This window comes from Monodelphis domestica, chromosome 2 (genome assembly GCF_027887165.1).
Source record: "Monodelphis domestica isolate mMonDom1 chromosome 2, mMonDom1.pri, whole genome shotgun sequence".
Classification (NCBI taxonomy): Eukaryota; Metazoa; Chordata; class Mammalia; order Didelphimorphia; family Didelphidae; genus Monodelphis; species Monodelphis domestica.
The window spans coordinates 323,731,325-323,746,417 of NC_077228.1; the positions used below are offsets into that span (position 1 = coordinate 323,731,325).

The following is a 15,093-nucleotide window of genomic DNA, read 5'->3' on the forward strand; positions in this document are numbered from 1 at the left end:
TTTATTTCTAGCCCTCTTGATCTGAGTTTTGAAAGAAACCAGGGATTCATTCTCTGGAGAAGGTTAGGAGGGAGATTATTCTAGGGAGACAGCTAGGTAAGATAAAGCCCTACCCCTGGAGTCAGGAAGGCTTAAACACACTTGCTGTGTGACTGTAGGCAAATCACTTTAACCTCTGTGTCTCAGATCCTTTATCCATAAAATCGAAATAATAATAGCACCTACCTCCCAAGTTGCTGTGAGAATCAAATGAGATAATAATTGTAAAGAACTTTGTAAAACTTATAGTGTTATGTGAATAAAGGTTAGCTGTTATTGTTATTATTTTTATTATAATCATTGTTGTTGATGTTCAGCCTTGTGATGCTCTATGCTACCTATAAAGGGAAGGAAAAAAGGAATAAGTATAATACCCACCAGGTGCCAAGTGTTGTGCTAAGCATTTTACAGTTTATTCACAAAATATTAACTTACAATAACTTACAAAATATTATCTCATTTGATCCTCTCAACAACCCTGTAAGGCTTGTGCCATTATCATCCCCATTTTGTTGTTGAGGAAACTGAGACACACAGAAGTTTCTTCAACAAACCAAGCCAAAAATGATATCCAATAGAAGGCACAGATAACGTCTGTAGCTATTGTGAAACATTGTAACTGTGGGAAAAGTCCCATCTTCCAAACAGCCTAACTAGAAGCCACTGGGAAAGGAATGAGCTGTGCTGGAAAGAGAACGGTGCTGATGAGGTAATTGGACCCTGGGTTATTTCTGAAGTGACAATGGGTCCCAGCAGCATTGCTGGCCAGGACAAAAAAGTTCGAACCAACTCCCAAGGCATGGAGAAAACATGTTGGATCTATAGTATTTTTCTATCAATACTGGTAGATATAAAGGCTTTTTTGGTAACATTAATTATTATTGAATTAAATGGTATCTTAAGATTTTTAAAAGTTCTGGGGGATATGATATGTAAACAAGGGAATGAATGCACAATAGTTTGTTCCAAGAACAGGGACAATTGAAGAGAGGTTGCTTTAGAAAGGCTTCCTAATCAAGGTGGCATCCACGTTTGCCTTGAAGAAAGCTAAGGAGCCTAAGAGGTAGAAGTGAGAACAGGCAAAAATAAGTCAGCCTAAGAAGATAGCAAAATGGGTGGTGGAGTACAATGTCTAGGGTCTAGATAGTGACCCAATTTAGCCAGAGTACAAGAAGGAAAGTCATATGAAATGCCTGAAAAGACAAACTAAGAGCCAGATGGTGAAGGGAAGAATGTTTCTTGTTTGGTTTTGTATCCCCAGAAATTAGCAGAAAGCCAGACACATAGAAAATGCTTAATTGTGGGGCACTTGGGTGGCTCAGTAAATAGAGGCAGGTAAGAAGAAGGGAGGACCTGGGTTCAAATTCAGCCTCAGATGTTTCCTGACTGTGGGACCCTTGGCAAGTCACTTAGTCTCAAATGCCTAGCCCTAACCACTCTTCTGCCTTGGAACCAATACTTAGTATTGATTCTAACACAGAAGTTAAGGTTTTTTTTAAAAGGTCTAATAAATGCTTGACAGGGCTGAATATGAATGGGGGACAAGGCAGAGTGGAGGGAGGTAAATATACAATCATTTCCCTAACTTCAATTTTAGTTATTTTATCTGTACAATGTGGAAACTGGACTAGATGGCCAATAAGGTTCTTTTTCAGGGCTGATTTCTGACTATTTACATGTATATGTATGTATCTGCATACATATATATGTGGAAACATGCCTTTATATATGATTAAATAGGACAGTGAAACATGTCTGCTTTCAGGGGAAAGCATAATGAAAGCAAGATTACAAAATGAAAAGATAGAAGAATTCTTTTTTGTTGTTTAGTTGTTTTCCATTTGTGTCTGACTCTTCATGATCCCGTTTGGATTTTTCTTAGCAGAAATACTGGAGTGGTTTGCCATTTCTTTTTCCAGCTCATTTTACAGATGAAGAAATTGAGGCAAACTGTGTTCAGTGACTTTCCCAGGATCACAAAGCTAATAAGTGTCTGAGGCTAAATATGAATTCAGGAAAATGTGTCTTCCTGACATGAAGCCTGGCACTGTATCCACTGAACCACTTAGCTGCCCTTATTAGATATCATATTAAGATAACCCTTGCTAATTTTTCTCATATTCGGAATCCAGGGCCAACAACAAGATTGAAATAAGTTATCTTCATTAACAATTTAATACAAAAGGTTGTGGCTTTTTTGGAACACACAAAAAAACATTTCTGAAACCCAAACCGTACCATCTCCTTGTGTCTATGACCTTAGTAAACCACAATAGTCCAGAAGGAATGGTAGAGAACATATTCATATAAATGTCTATAAAATGATTATACTTTCTTATTTATCATATTAAATAAACATAAAGAAAAATATTGAGCATATGCTTAACTCCCTTCTATAGTAACAAGGAAGAAGGTTTTTGGGTGGGAGCAAAAAGTTGTGCAAGATAATAAAAGTTTCAGAATTGTGTGTCTCTTTCTTTATGCTTTCAAATAGGTAGATTTTAGATTGTGCCTTTAGTCAGTCTGCTGAGGAACTAGTTGTCCAAAACATTTCCCCCCATGCCTCTGATCTCCTCCTGGGCAACCAATATCATTTTAGCTCCATTTAAAAGGTTCTGACCTTTGTGTTCAAGACTCCAAGGCAATTTGCTTGATGTTGTATTGTGCTTTCCAGTCTTGAGGTAGAGTTGTCTTATTAAATCTCTTAAGAATATTGGACTTTAATAAGGGGTTAGTCCTACTCCTCATTCTGTCCATATAATTACTGTTCAAAAATGACATATTACCTAAATTTGGCTACAGAAAATATAAGCATCTTTTCACTCAAATCCTCACAGTCAGTAGGAAAAGCCTTAGAGTTCATCTAATTCTAGTATCTAATATCTAATCTAATAATAGAAGAATAAAGCCTTTCTACAATGTTACTGAAAAGCACTCATACAGTTTTTGCTTCAGTTTCTACAATATTAAGGAATTCCTTGACTCTTAAGGCACTGTATTCCCTCAGTTCCAGTAGTTTGATTATTCTTTCTTTCATTCTTTCTCTTTTTCTTCTCTTTGCTAAACAATGAAAATACAAACAGAAAGTCAAGATAGTCCCTGCTCTCTTGAACTTTACATCCTAATAAGGTAACAAAACATACATGAGAGATTCTAGCTGTAAACTAGATGGAAATCTCCTCTGACCTTAGGATGAAAGAGCAAAAAGGATGGTCAAGAAAATTCCATAATGGTCATTTCCATTAATAAAATCTTATGTTTCTGATGTTGAACCATTTAACAGTGCCAAGAACTTTGTTACTGAAAACTTTTTTTCTGCATATTTAGTCACTGGGTCTGCTGAGAAGACAAGGCAAAGATCTTGGCAAAGATCCTGGAGTGGTTTTCCATTTCCTTCTCCAGTTCATTTGATAGATGAGGAAACTGAGGCAAACAAGGTTAAATAAATTACCCAGGTCACAGGGATAGTTAATGTCTGAGACTGGATTTGACTTCTTTTTCAACCCTGACCTTCCATCTTAGAATCAATACTGTAAATTGGTTCTAAGACAGAAGAACAGTAAGGGCTAGGCAATGAGGGTTAAGTGACTTGCCCAGGGTCACACAGCAAGGAAGTGTCTGAGGCCAGATTTGAACCCAGGATCTTCTGTCTTATAGACTTAATTCTCAATTCACTGAGCCACCTAGCTGCCCCCAATTTGAATAATTATTGAAGATAAATTTTCCTGACTCCAGGCCTGATACTCTCTACATTTCCACAGAGGTTGCTTTGCAGGTTGATGGCTTCAGGGGTTAAGCTGGAAGTAGATGCAGTGAGCTAGAGGTGATGCCACTTTTGGGGCTTTTAGGCTTGCCTGCTCATAGATCCGGCTCTTCTCTTTTTATAGTCATCATTTACCATCTCCATTCAGTGATGGTCCTATCTCAATTTTCATTTTTCCTTTTATCCTAACATGGCTAAAAATGAAACCTTTTTGTTGTCCTTAACTACCTCTGCTTATTCCTACTTATTCTGAACTGTAGCACTCCTAGCACTTCTTTTTACAGGATTTTGTCATGCTTTTTAATATGCATCTTGTTAAAATCCTTGCTTCTACAGTGTATCATAATCTTGCTAAATTCCCAGTTGGTTGGTGAGCTCCCTGTGCATCCTCATCAGTGTTTTCAGACAATTTTTACTTTTCTAACTGGTTCATGTCCTTCCTAAAATATGGTGTTCATGGTACTGCAGATGTGTACCTGTCAGGGTAGTATATTATAGAACTATTTCTCTTTCTAGGCATTATGTTTAAATCTGTGCCCCCTTCAGACTCTGGAAATTTTTCAGGAGTAAGACATTCCAGTAAGATTATGAGTTGATCTCTTTGCATTTTGTAAAAGGTGTTATACTGTAAATAGTTCATTTGTATACTAAAGACTATGTTAGGGGTTCAGGATCTAGCAGAGATAGTGACTTTCCAGATCATCTTCTGCCTCTGTATCTTTTGCCACTTCTGGAAGTTTAATGACAAAGAAGGAAAACTTGGGTTTTTATAAGCCAGGGAATCCTGAACACCAGCAATGTTTGATGATTATTGGGCAAAGGGCCAAAAACTAGTTACAGTTTAGCCTGCAAAGATGAATATTTGAGAAATATACAGGGAAGTCACAATAAATTAGCATGAAGGTCCTCCCTGAGGGAACCAAGAACTAAACCAAGAGGAGTAGTGGAAAGGAAAGGCTAAGCTTAAGTGCATTAGCTTGCTCGAATGACCTTATGCTTTGATTTCCTGCTTGGAAGTTAATAGATCTCAGAGCCAAGATCCTGAGGAAGAAAAAATAAGGAGGCTTCAGAGGCTGGGCTTAGGGTAAATATTCTTACTCTTTATGAAAAAGCACAGACATACTAAGTCAGGGGATATAGCCTGGATGGAGTAGAGACTCCAAGCCCAGAGCTCTAGGAATGATACCTTCCAGTTTGCCCTCAGTGGGAGACACAGCTATATTGGTGGGAAGAGAGTTAATCCTTCTGATATAGGTTGAGGCACTCTTCCCTGTTAAGAGGAGTAATTAGGAAAGTGACTTGAATCTAAAAATAATGTCCTCTAGACTAGGAATATATTAGGGGGGAAGGTAGAGATATACATACATACACACATACATACATACATACATACATATACCTTTACTTATATTTGTTTAACCTCCATAATATCATTTAAGAGCCTTCAGGATAGGTGCCCTGAAAACTTATTCTTATTTTATACACCCCATATATTATATTTGTAGATGAGTTCTAGACTATATTATAATAGGGACTGTTAGAAATATGTAGAAAAAGAAGAGGTGATCACAAATAATGAGCAAGGATCCATTAAGAAGAGGTTAATCTTATTTCCTTTTTGACAAGGTTATACAACTGGTAGATGATAGAAATTTCATACCTAAAATTTAATCTTACTTTAGCAAAGCATTTTACAAAATCATATACTATTCTCATGTAAAATATGGAAAACTATAAGCTAAAAATATAGCATAATTACTTGGTTTGAGAACAGATTGAGTGACCAGACTGAAAGAATTATCCTAAATAGCTCCATGTCAATTTGGAAACAGGTCTTCTGTGGAGTGGCCCAAGGATTTGGGCTTCGTCATGTGCTGTTTAGCATTTTTACCAGATTTATATGAAGACATAGATAGTATTGAGGCAGCCAGATGGTTCAGTGGGTTGAGTGTTGGGTCTGGAGTCAGGAAGACCTGAAGAAAGATGAGCATCGCAGGATAGATGCATTTGAATTATGGTGCCAGAGACTTTTTGAGAGCCCTTTGAACACTATGTTAATCAAATAAGTCAATATTTGAAGAAACTATTTACTCAAAGGTCAAATACTGAAGCCAAAGTTTAAATATTTTGGCCACATTGTAAGAAGATAGTATTTATTGGAAAAGACCCTGATGTTGGGAAAGATTGATGGCAAATGGAGATGGGGATAGCAGAGGGTAAGATGGAGAGATAGTGTCATGTAAACAGTGAACATGATCTTGGACAGACTTCAAGAGATAGTGGAGAATAGAAGAGCAAGTTGTGCTGTGTTCCATGGGGTCATGAAGAGTTGGACACAACTGAATGATTGAACAACAAAATAGATGGCATACTTAGTAGTTGGAGTTGACACAAAAATGAAAAGGTCTAACACGCTGGATGACAAAGTCAAGATTCAAAAAGATCTTGAGGTGCTAGAACATTGAGCCAAACCTAATAAATTAAAAAGTGAAGAGGAAACTTATGATTCCTTCTTAAATGGTTTTGTTTCTTACATCCCTGGTAAGCTACCTCAATGATTAGAACCTAATTACAATTATATCTCTAGGACAGTTTCAAAACTTTTAAGAAAAACTCACATAAGTTGAATGGGATAGTTGTTATTCCTATGACAGGTATTAAAAGAACTTTCAGTTTCCCAAAAGTATTCCTCATCCTCTTCAGTTCTATATTGAATTTATTGTCCATTTATGATATTTGTTCAAGATTTATAAGAATATTTTGAGGGATTTCTGTATGTTGTCCATTCCTCTATATATTATAGTCTAGAGAATAGGAATTGTTCATCTATTCTATCTTTCCTCTGAGAATATTTAGAGACAACTTTTTCAAGTGGCTGAATCTCACTCAGCCTGCTCTATAGTGTTCCTCATTTTGATGCAAGCAATACAATGATCTCCACAAATAGAAGCATTTAAACTATATTCCTCATAGATCAGTAATGGTAAACCTTTTAGAGGGATGACTCATGTGAGATGCCTATCGTGCCTCCGATGCCTAAGGAGAGGCATTCTGGCCTCATATCCCTCTGGCTTTCTAGTAATGAACTCAGGCAAACTCTGTGCTGGGGCAATGGCACACATGCCCACAGAGAGGGCTCTGAGTACCCCTCTCTGGCACATGTGCCATAGGTTCACCACTATGGCTATATGGTGAGGAATTCAGCATTAATAGGGAATCCCTATTCATTTAAGAATTTGCACTGGATCTTCTTCATAATAAGAGTCAATACACTATTATTGATCTAAGGAATTTAGATCCAGATTGAAGGGAGGTAGACTTTATAAGCAAAGAGAGATGGGACCTCAGCAATCTAGTGTGTGATAAACCCATGAGATTAAAAACTCACTATTTAACAAAAACTATTGGGAAAATTGGGGGGGGGGAGCAGTATGGCAAAAATTGGGTTTAGATCACTATCTCACACCCTATACAAAGATGAGGCCAAAATGGGTATATGATTTAAATATAGAGTGACATAAATAAATTAGGGGAACATAAAATAGTTTATCTGTCAGATCTATGGAGACGGGGAGAATTTATAACCAAACAAGAGAAAAAGAACATTATAAGATGTAAAATGAATTATTTTGATCATATTAAATTAAAAGTGGTTTTGTAAAAACAAAACCAATACAACCAAGATTAAAATGGAAACAACAAATAGGAAAATGTTTATAATAAATTTTTTCTGATAAAGGTCTCATTTCTCAAATATATAAAGAACTAAGTCAAATATACAATAATCCAAGTCATTCCTCAATTGATAAATTATCAAAGGATATGAATAAACAGTTTTAGATGAAGATATCAAAGTTATCAAAAATAATACAAAAAAGTTCTAAATCCTTCTTGATCAGAAAAGAAGAAAACAAATAAAAACAACTTCTGAGGTACCACCTCACATCTATCAGACTAGTCAAATGACAGTAAAGGAAAATGTTAAATACTGCAGGGGGCTGTGGCAAAATTAGGACACTTAATGCATTGCTGGTGGAGTGGTGAACTGATTCAACTATTCTGAAGGGCAACTTGGAATTATGCCCAAAGAGCTATAAAAGAATGCATATCTTTTGATCCAATAATATCACTACTGGGTCTATATACCAAGATGATAAGAAAAATGGGAAAGGACCTGTTTGTACAGAAATACTTATACCTGCCCTCTTTGTGGTAGCAAAGAATTGGAAACTAAAGGGATATCCCTCCATTGGGGAATGACTGAACAAATTGTGGTATATGACAGTGATGGTATACTATTGTGTTATAAAGAATGTTGGACAAAATGATTTCAGAAAGAGACAGAAAAACCTATATGAACTGATGCAGAGTGAAATAAGTAGATTAAATGTGATGGGCTTTGCTACTAACAGCAATACAATAGTCTAGAACAATTCTGAGGGACCTCTGAAAAATAATACTATCCACACCCAGAGAAATAAGAATGAAGTTGAAAGCAAATGATTTATCACTTCTTTATTTGGGTATGTGTTGTAGGGTTTTGCTTTTATAAGTTTATTCACTTATAAAAATAAGTAATATGGAAATATATTTTGCTTGACAATACATATATAACCCAGATTTAATTGCTTGCCAGCTCCAGGAATGGGGAGGGAAGGGAGAAAAAGACAATTTGAATTTTGTAAATTCAGAAAACTCATGTGGACTTTTGTTATTAAAATAAAAAAAATTTTAAAGGGAGAGATGGGCTAGAGTATTTAGGGAAAGTTCCAAAGAGGAAGTGGGATATGTTGTGAGACTAGGAGGGATAAATTTTGAATTGCTTGGATAGATGGGGAGAGAAATATCTCTGGGTCTCAATATTAACAGGCATGTACTTCCCTCTTTTAGTCTGGGTTGATATTAATTACCACACTGCTGTTCAATAGTTTTATTATCTCTGCTGTTATTATTTTTAAGGTATCCTGCATAATTTTGACATAAATGGGAAATATTAAAGATACTGTAGGGAGACTAAAAAGTCATTTTGTGTTACCACATAAAATATTTGATTTTATTAAATAATCAGAAAATAAGTAGATATGTTTTTCAGTAATTGTGCAATAGTGATAATAGATTCTACTGTGAAAAAATGGGTTCTACTCTTCTAATATTCTCATCAAGATTATGTTTGATGGATGTGCAGACTATTTATATATATATAAGAAAGTAGACATATGGGTTATGTTTTTTGAAAATTTCTCCATTGTTATTTGTAATTATGATGTCCATAATTTTTCTATAAACTTATTTCTTTACCTCCCTATAGATATCTTGAAACTCAGTCTTCAGTGCCTTCAAAATTGTGACACCTTCAGCACAGAACTACACTCTATCTAGAACAGCTGCTTTTCCCATCTTTGTTCTCTCCCTATTTTCTCTTATTTACTCCCATTTACTCTTCTTATATAAGCACATTCGGGTCTGTGATCAAAGAATCCCAAAATGATGGCTTCACCATTCCTCATATCAAAAGGTGTTTTATGTGTTTGCAGATATTTTCCATTTTTCATGTTTCTTGATCTCCCTCTAGTTTTGTTCTTAATTTCCCTTACAAGGATTTCAAAACATTTTACAAAGCTTTACTTAAACATATTTTCCTTCACTGCTTCCTGCAGTTTTATGAAGCAATATTAAACATACACTTCAACCATTCTTTTTTCATAATGTTTTACAAAGATGTTTATATTTTGGAATCAGTGTTATCCCTGACTGCCATGTGTCTTCCCTTGGCAAGTTGACCAAATATTTGTTGACTAAAATGTCTTCTAGATTCTCTTCGTGCTTTGTTTTTCACTTTGTTTGATTTAATTTGACTAAACATCTAAATGAAATTATAAGTCACTGTAGATTTCCTTTCCTTCATTAATTTCATAATCTGGGGATCAATAACTTGTTTAAATAGGTACAGTTGGCATTATTTTGATTATATATCCTATCATCCTTATAATGACATCCAATTATATGGATAACCTAAAGAGTTCATTAATTAGTACCCAGTATAGATGTATCTTGCTCAGAATATGTAAATGGATGATGAATTCGATCCACAATTAAATAATAGCAGGAATATGGGCTGGATTGCTTTTGGTAAAGTGTAGTGCTCTTTTTTAAAGCTTCAAACTTTCCCTGAAATAAACACCTATTTTTAAAAATAATAATAATTCTCTATTACTGACATGACTGTTAGTCATGGAACACCACAGAATGCATAGAGAGCATAAAGAGAATCACTTAAAGGGCAATAGAGAAGAACAAGGTAAATGTGAAAGGTACGTAGTAAAATGTGAAATTAAAAAAAAGTTGTAACAGCAAGAATCTGGGGAGAACTAGAATAAGAGATGTCATCAGTGAAATATATCATGGAAAAATGAAGTGCTAGTCAGAGTATAATTTACTGGTATCCCTTCGATATTTTTTTAAATTAAAGAAAGGCCCAGACATATTGTATGAACGCCCTCCACTAAATTTTTGTTGGTGGTGGTATTGTCATTATTTTTCTTATTCTTGTGTCATTTCAGTTGTGTCCAACTCTTTGTGAGCCCACTAGGTATTTTCTTTGCAAAGATACAGAGTACTGTGCCATTTTCTTCTCCATCTCATTTTACAGAGGAAACTGAAGCAAATTGGTTAAGTTACTTGCCCAGAGCCACACAGCTAATAAGTGTCTGAAGCCAGATTTGAAATCAGGAAGATAAGTCTTCCAGATTCTAAGCTTTTACTATATCCCCTACACCACCTAACTTCTTCACCTTATGAGGATGTAAATAAAAGTTGCGTGAATAAGGCATCATGGATGGCTTATAGTCCACATTGTCAAAACTTCCACATATATGAAGTTATAAATGCATTTGGATATCTGTGTATTTTTTATTTCTTTCCTTTAGGTTTACACTGATTTTAATCTTTGCTCTAATAAGACAGCAATTTAACTGTACAGATAGTTGATTCAGAAATGATCTTGGTATTAGTAGAGTCTTTTCTTGCCTATAAAAATAAGATTATTTGGGGTTTTTTTGTGATGTTATTCAAAGGGCTCATTTTTCATATTGCAGGAGGTGGTCTGTAGATTATTTCAATTTCTATTTTACATTCTAGTTCAAGAATATAAGGGAAGTTTTATTTGATAATATCTTATAATATGATGTCTAGGCTTTTTAAATTATGACTTTCAGGTAGTCCAATAATTCTTAAATTGTCTCTCCTCAATCTGTTTTCCAGGTCAGTTGTTTGTTTTTGTTTTGTTTTTTTTTGGTGATATATTTAATATTTTTTTATTATTTTCATTTTGTTTTATTGTTTCCTGATGTCTTCTGAAGTCATTAGGTTCTATTTACCCAATTCTAATTTTTAAACCCTAACTTTCTGTCTTAGAATCAGTACTGTGTACTGGACCAAGGAGGAAGAGTGGTAGGGGTAAGCAATGGGGGTTAAGTGATTTGCCCAGGGTCACACAGCTAAGAAATGTTTAAGGCCTGATTTAAACCTAGGACCTCCAATTTCTAAGCCTGACTCTCAATCAACTGAGTCACCCAAATGTACCCTCCCCCATTCTAATATTTGAAGAATGAATTTCTCCCATGACCTTTTGATCCTCCTTTTCCTTTTGGTTTTCATTCTACTTTTCATGAAATTCTTTTCTTCATTTGATTTTCTTGCTTCTTTTTCCAATAGGGCATATATTTTTTAAAAAACTCTTCTCTTCATTGGATTTTTGTGCCTTTTTCCAGCTGAACAATTTTGCTTTTCATTTTATTATTTTTTTGCATTACTTTAATTTCTTTTTCCTACTTTTCTTCACATGCCTTATTTGATTTTTGAATTTTTTTAAGTTCTTCCAGCATTTGAGACCAATTCCAATTTTTCTTTGAAGGTTTTACATGTGGTTCCTTAGACCTCACCTTCCTCTATTGATTCTGTGTCTTGCTCCTTGTCTCCATAGATATTTTCTATAGTTAGATGCTTCTTTTGGTGTTTGCTCATTTTCCCTACTTTCTATTTTTGCTTGTGGTCTAGGAGTTTTTAGAGCTGCTGATTCTGTCTCTTCTGTTAATTGTCTACAGGCCTCAGAAATCTGAGCTATTATGTCCTGGTGCTAAAGGTTTCAGGAGAGCACGGACTTGAAAGGGCCAAGTACTGTGAACTTCTGGACCTTACTATGGGCTGGTACCACAACCAGGGACTTCAAGGTGTAGTTACAGGTGCCCTGTTGGTGGTGGTGAAGGCAGGCAGGTCCTGGAATCCCAAAGTTGGCCAATGAATGGCTTTGAATCTGGTGCAGTAGATGGGAGTGTTTGGCCAACACTCCACTGTGTCCAGTTTTACTTCTAGTTCCCCCTTATCCCAAGAAAATCAACAGACAGTTTTCCTCAGGAGAGCTCCCTTCCCCACCACCACCACCACCACACTCCATCTTGCTGTTGGTTTTTGACTCCTGTCATTTTGAGGTCATTTTTAAAGATTGGTTTGGAAGGATCTCCGAGTAGTTTCAGCTTTTGCTGCTACTAAGTCATCATCTTGGCTCTACTCCCTCTCTCAATTTTTATTAAAGAAATCATTCTTAATGTATAGGCCTGAAATATTTTATAGGCTATGTCATTCATCTCCTTCATAACTTAATCCTATGCCATATTTTCCAAAATATTGTTTGCCTTCCCAGCATATTTCCAGTCTCTTTCCACCATTTCCAAACTAAATCAAATATATTGATTTAATTTAGAGTGTTTTGTTAAGTTCTTTATAGAATTTTCCTACCTTTTTATCTTCTGTCACAGATATTGGTGTGTAAATTGAGATTATTTTAATAGTGGCCTTTTTTGCAAATTACTATCATAAGCACTTTGATGCAAGATGATCGATATCCTATATTTCATGTTTCCTCGGAATATATATAAAACCAACTCTGCCAGATCTTTTATTTGCCTTTCTAAGAGAATACTGTTAAGTCACCATTCTATTCATTGCCAACTTACTCTCTTTTTTTACAGTGAATATATCCATATGGGTACAATTCAGTTTCTTCAGGAAAAATGTTCACTTCATTGGTCATGTTCACATTTAGATTATCAGCAATTAAGTCAAAAGATATAAGTTGTCTAATAACTATATGATTCTCAGTATCCTCTGTCTCTTTTTCTGTCACTGTGCTACCATCATTACAGTAGCACAAGACTGAGGACCATTTTGTATTTTTCCCAGTTTCAGAGTTTTCCAGAATCAAAGAATTTACCACCAAGAGGTCAGCCTGGTAGTGATGAGAAAGCCACATTTATCTAAACAGGTCTTAGAAGGCAAAGTCTGATGACAATTAATAGGAATAAATGCTAAATTTTACAGAGATTCAAAAATCTACCTCCCAAGTAGAAAATGAAAAGGTGGCACTGATCAGCAATTCATCTGACTAGTTAAATGGCATTTTGGTGGACCAAAAGCTTAATGTTCAATATAATTCATTTTTGTAATATAATAGCTAAAAAGCTAATTCATTTTTAGATTGAAGTAAAAGCAGCACAGGCTACACAATTTGAGAGTTAATATTCATATTCTTCTCTGTCCTGGTCATTTAATATCTTGAATATTGTATTCAAATCTAGGAAGACATTAATAAGCTGGGGAATAATTGGAGGATTATAACCAAAATGGTGTTGAGTTCATACTATAAGAAACCTGGTTAGACAATAAGGAAAAAGACTTGTACAAGGATATTCATAGCTGTGCTCTTTGTGGTGGCAAAAAATTGGAAAATGAGGGGATGTCCTTAAATTGGAGAATGGCTGAACAAATTGTGGTATATGTTGGTGATGGAATACTATTGTACTAAAAGGAATAACAAAGTGGAGGAATTCCATGGAAACTGGAACAACCTCCAGGAAGTGATGCAGAGCAAAAGGAGCAGAACCAGGAAAACATTGTACACAGAGACTGATACACTGTGGTACAATCAAACGTAATGGACTTCTCCATTAGTGTCAATGCAATGTCCCTGAACAATCTGCAGGGATCTAGGAGAAAAAACACTATCCACAAGCAGAGGACAAACTGTGGGAGTAAAAACACCGAAGAAAAGCAACTGCTTGACTAAAGGGGTGGAGGGGACATGTCTGAGGAGAGACTCTAAATGAACATTCTAATGCAAATACCAACAACATGGAAATGGGTTCGAATCAAGAACACATGTGATACCCAGTGAAATCGTGCGTTGGCTATGGGAGGGGTGGGGGGGAGGAAAAGAAAATGATCTTTGTCTCCAATGAAAAATGTTTGGAAATGACCAGATAAAATATTGTTAAAAAAAAAAAGAAAGCTGGTTAAAGGAAATGCAGATATTTATTCTTAAGCAAAGGAGACTCATGAACAATATAACAGCTATGTTTATGAATCTGTAGGGCTTTCATAGGAAAAAAGAATTAGATTTACTCTGTTTTGTTTCAGAGGACAAGACTAGAAGAGACTGAAAGAAGTTGAAAATAGTTATATTTCAAGAGTTGCTTATGGGCTGCTTTGGGAAATAGTGTTTACCCCATCTCTCGTGAGCACTTCAAATAAAGACTGGGTGATTGTGAATTTGGTTCTTGTCTATCCATCATTTTTTCAAAGACCAATGACATTATGGTTGATGTCTTGGAATAAAGAGTCATGAACTTCACTCTCTCTTCCAGAATCACCAAAGTCCATGGCAAGACAAAAGTCAAGATGATTGGTTCAGTGTTTGACCAATCTCTAAGTGCTCTGCAGCAACTGCTTCAGCTACCTTCATGAACACTGGAATAAATCGTTCTCATCTGCCCATTCCTCTAGCGAAAGTCTTCACATGCCTGAGGTAGACACCCCCTAATTTGACAACCTGTTTGTGGTGTGTCAGGCACCTTTGTATGACCATGTATTGGGAATCCTATTGAGGAAGTCAAGAGTTAGCTCCAAAGTCTCTTCTAACTGAGCTTTTGTGATTCTTTGGTCTTCCCATCATAATTATACAAGGAAATTACTATAGTTTTTAAAGAATAGTAATAAGTATAAAACAAGAATCCAATAAATACTTCTACTTACATTTTCTTGAGGTAGTTAGTTAGACAGAATGCTAGGTGTGGAATCAGGAAAATTCATCTTCCTGAGTTCAAATCTGGCCTCAGATGCTTACTAGCTGTGTGACCTTATTGAAGTCGCTTAACCCTATTTGCCTCAGTTTTCTCATCTGTAAAATGAGCTGCCCTAATTTCCCTTTTGCCCAAGTTTCTGAGGCCAAAATTATACCC

General features: G+C 35.6%; 1 long non-coding RNA gene across 2 annotated transcripts in view; it reads left to right on the forward strand.

Moving 5' to 3' along the window:
- The first annotated feature begins 449 nt into the window (after window positions 1-449).
- LOC130457407 (uncharacterized) overlaps window positions 450-15,093 on the forward strand; it is a 30,314-nt gene continuing 15,670 nt past the window's right edge. For both annotated transcript variants that reach the window (XR_008916594.1, XR_008916593.1), the window contains exons 1-2: window positions 450-748; window positions 14,500-14,660. This is a non-coding gene — a long non-coding RNA (uncharacterized LOC130457407). The remainder of the gene's footprint in view (window positions 749-14,499; window positions 14,661-15,093) is intronic.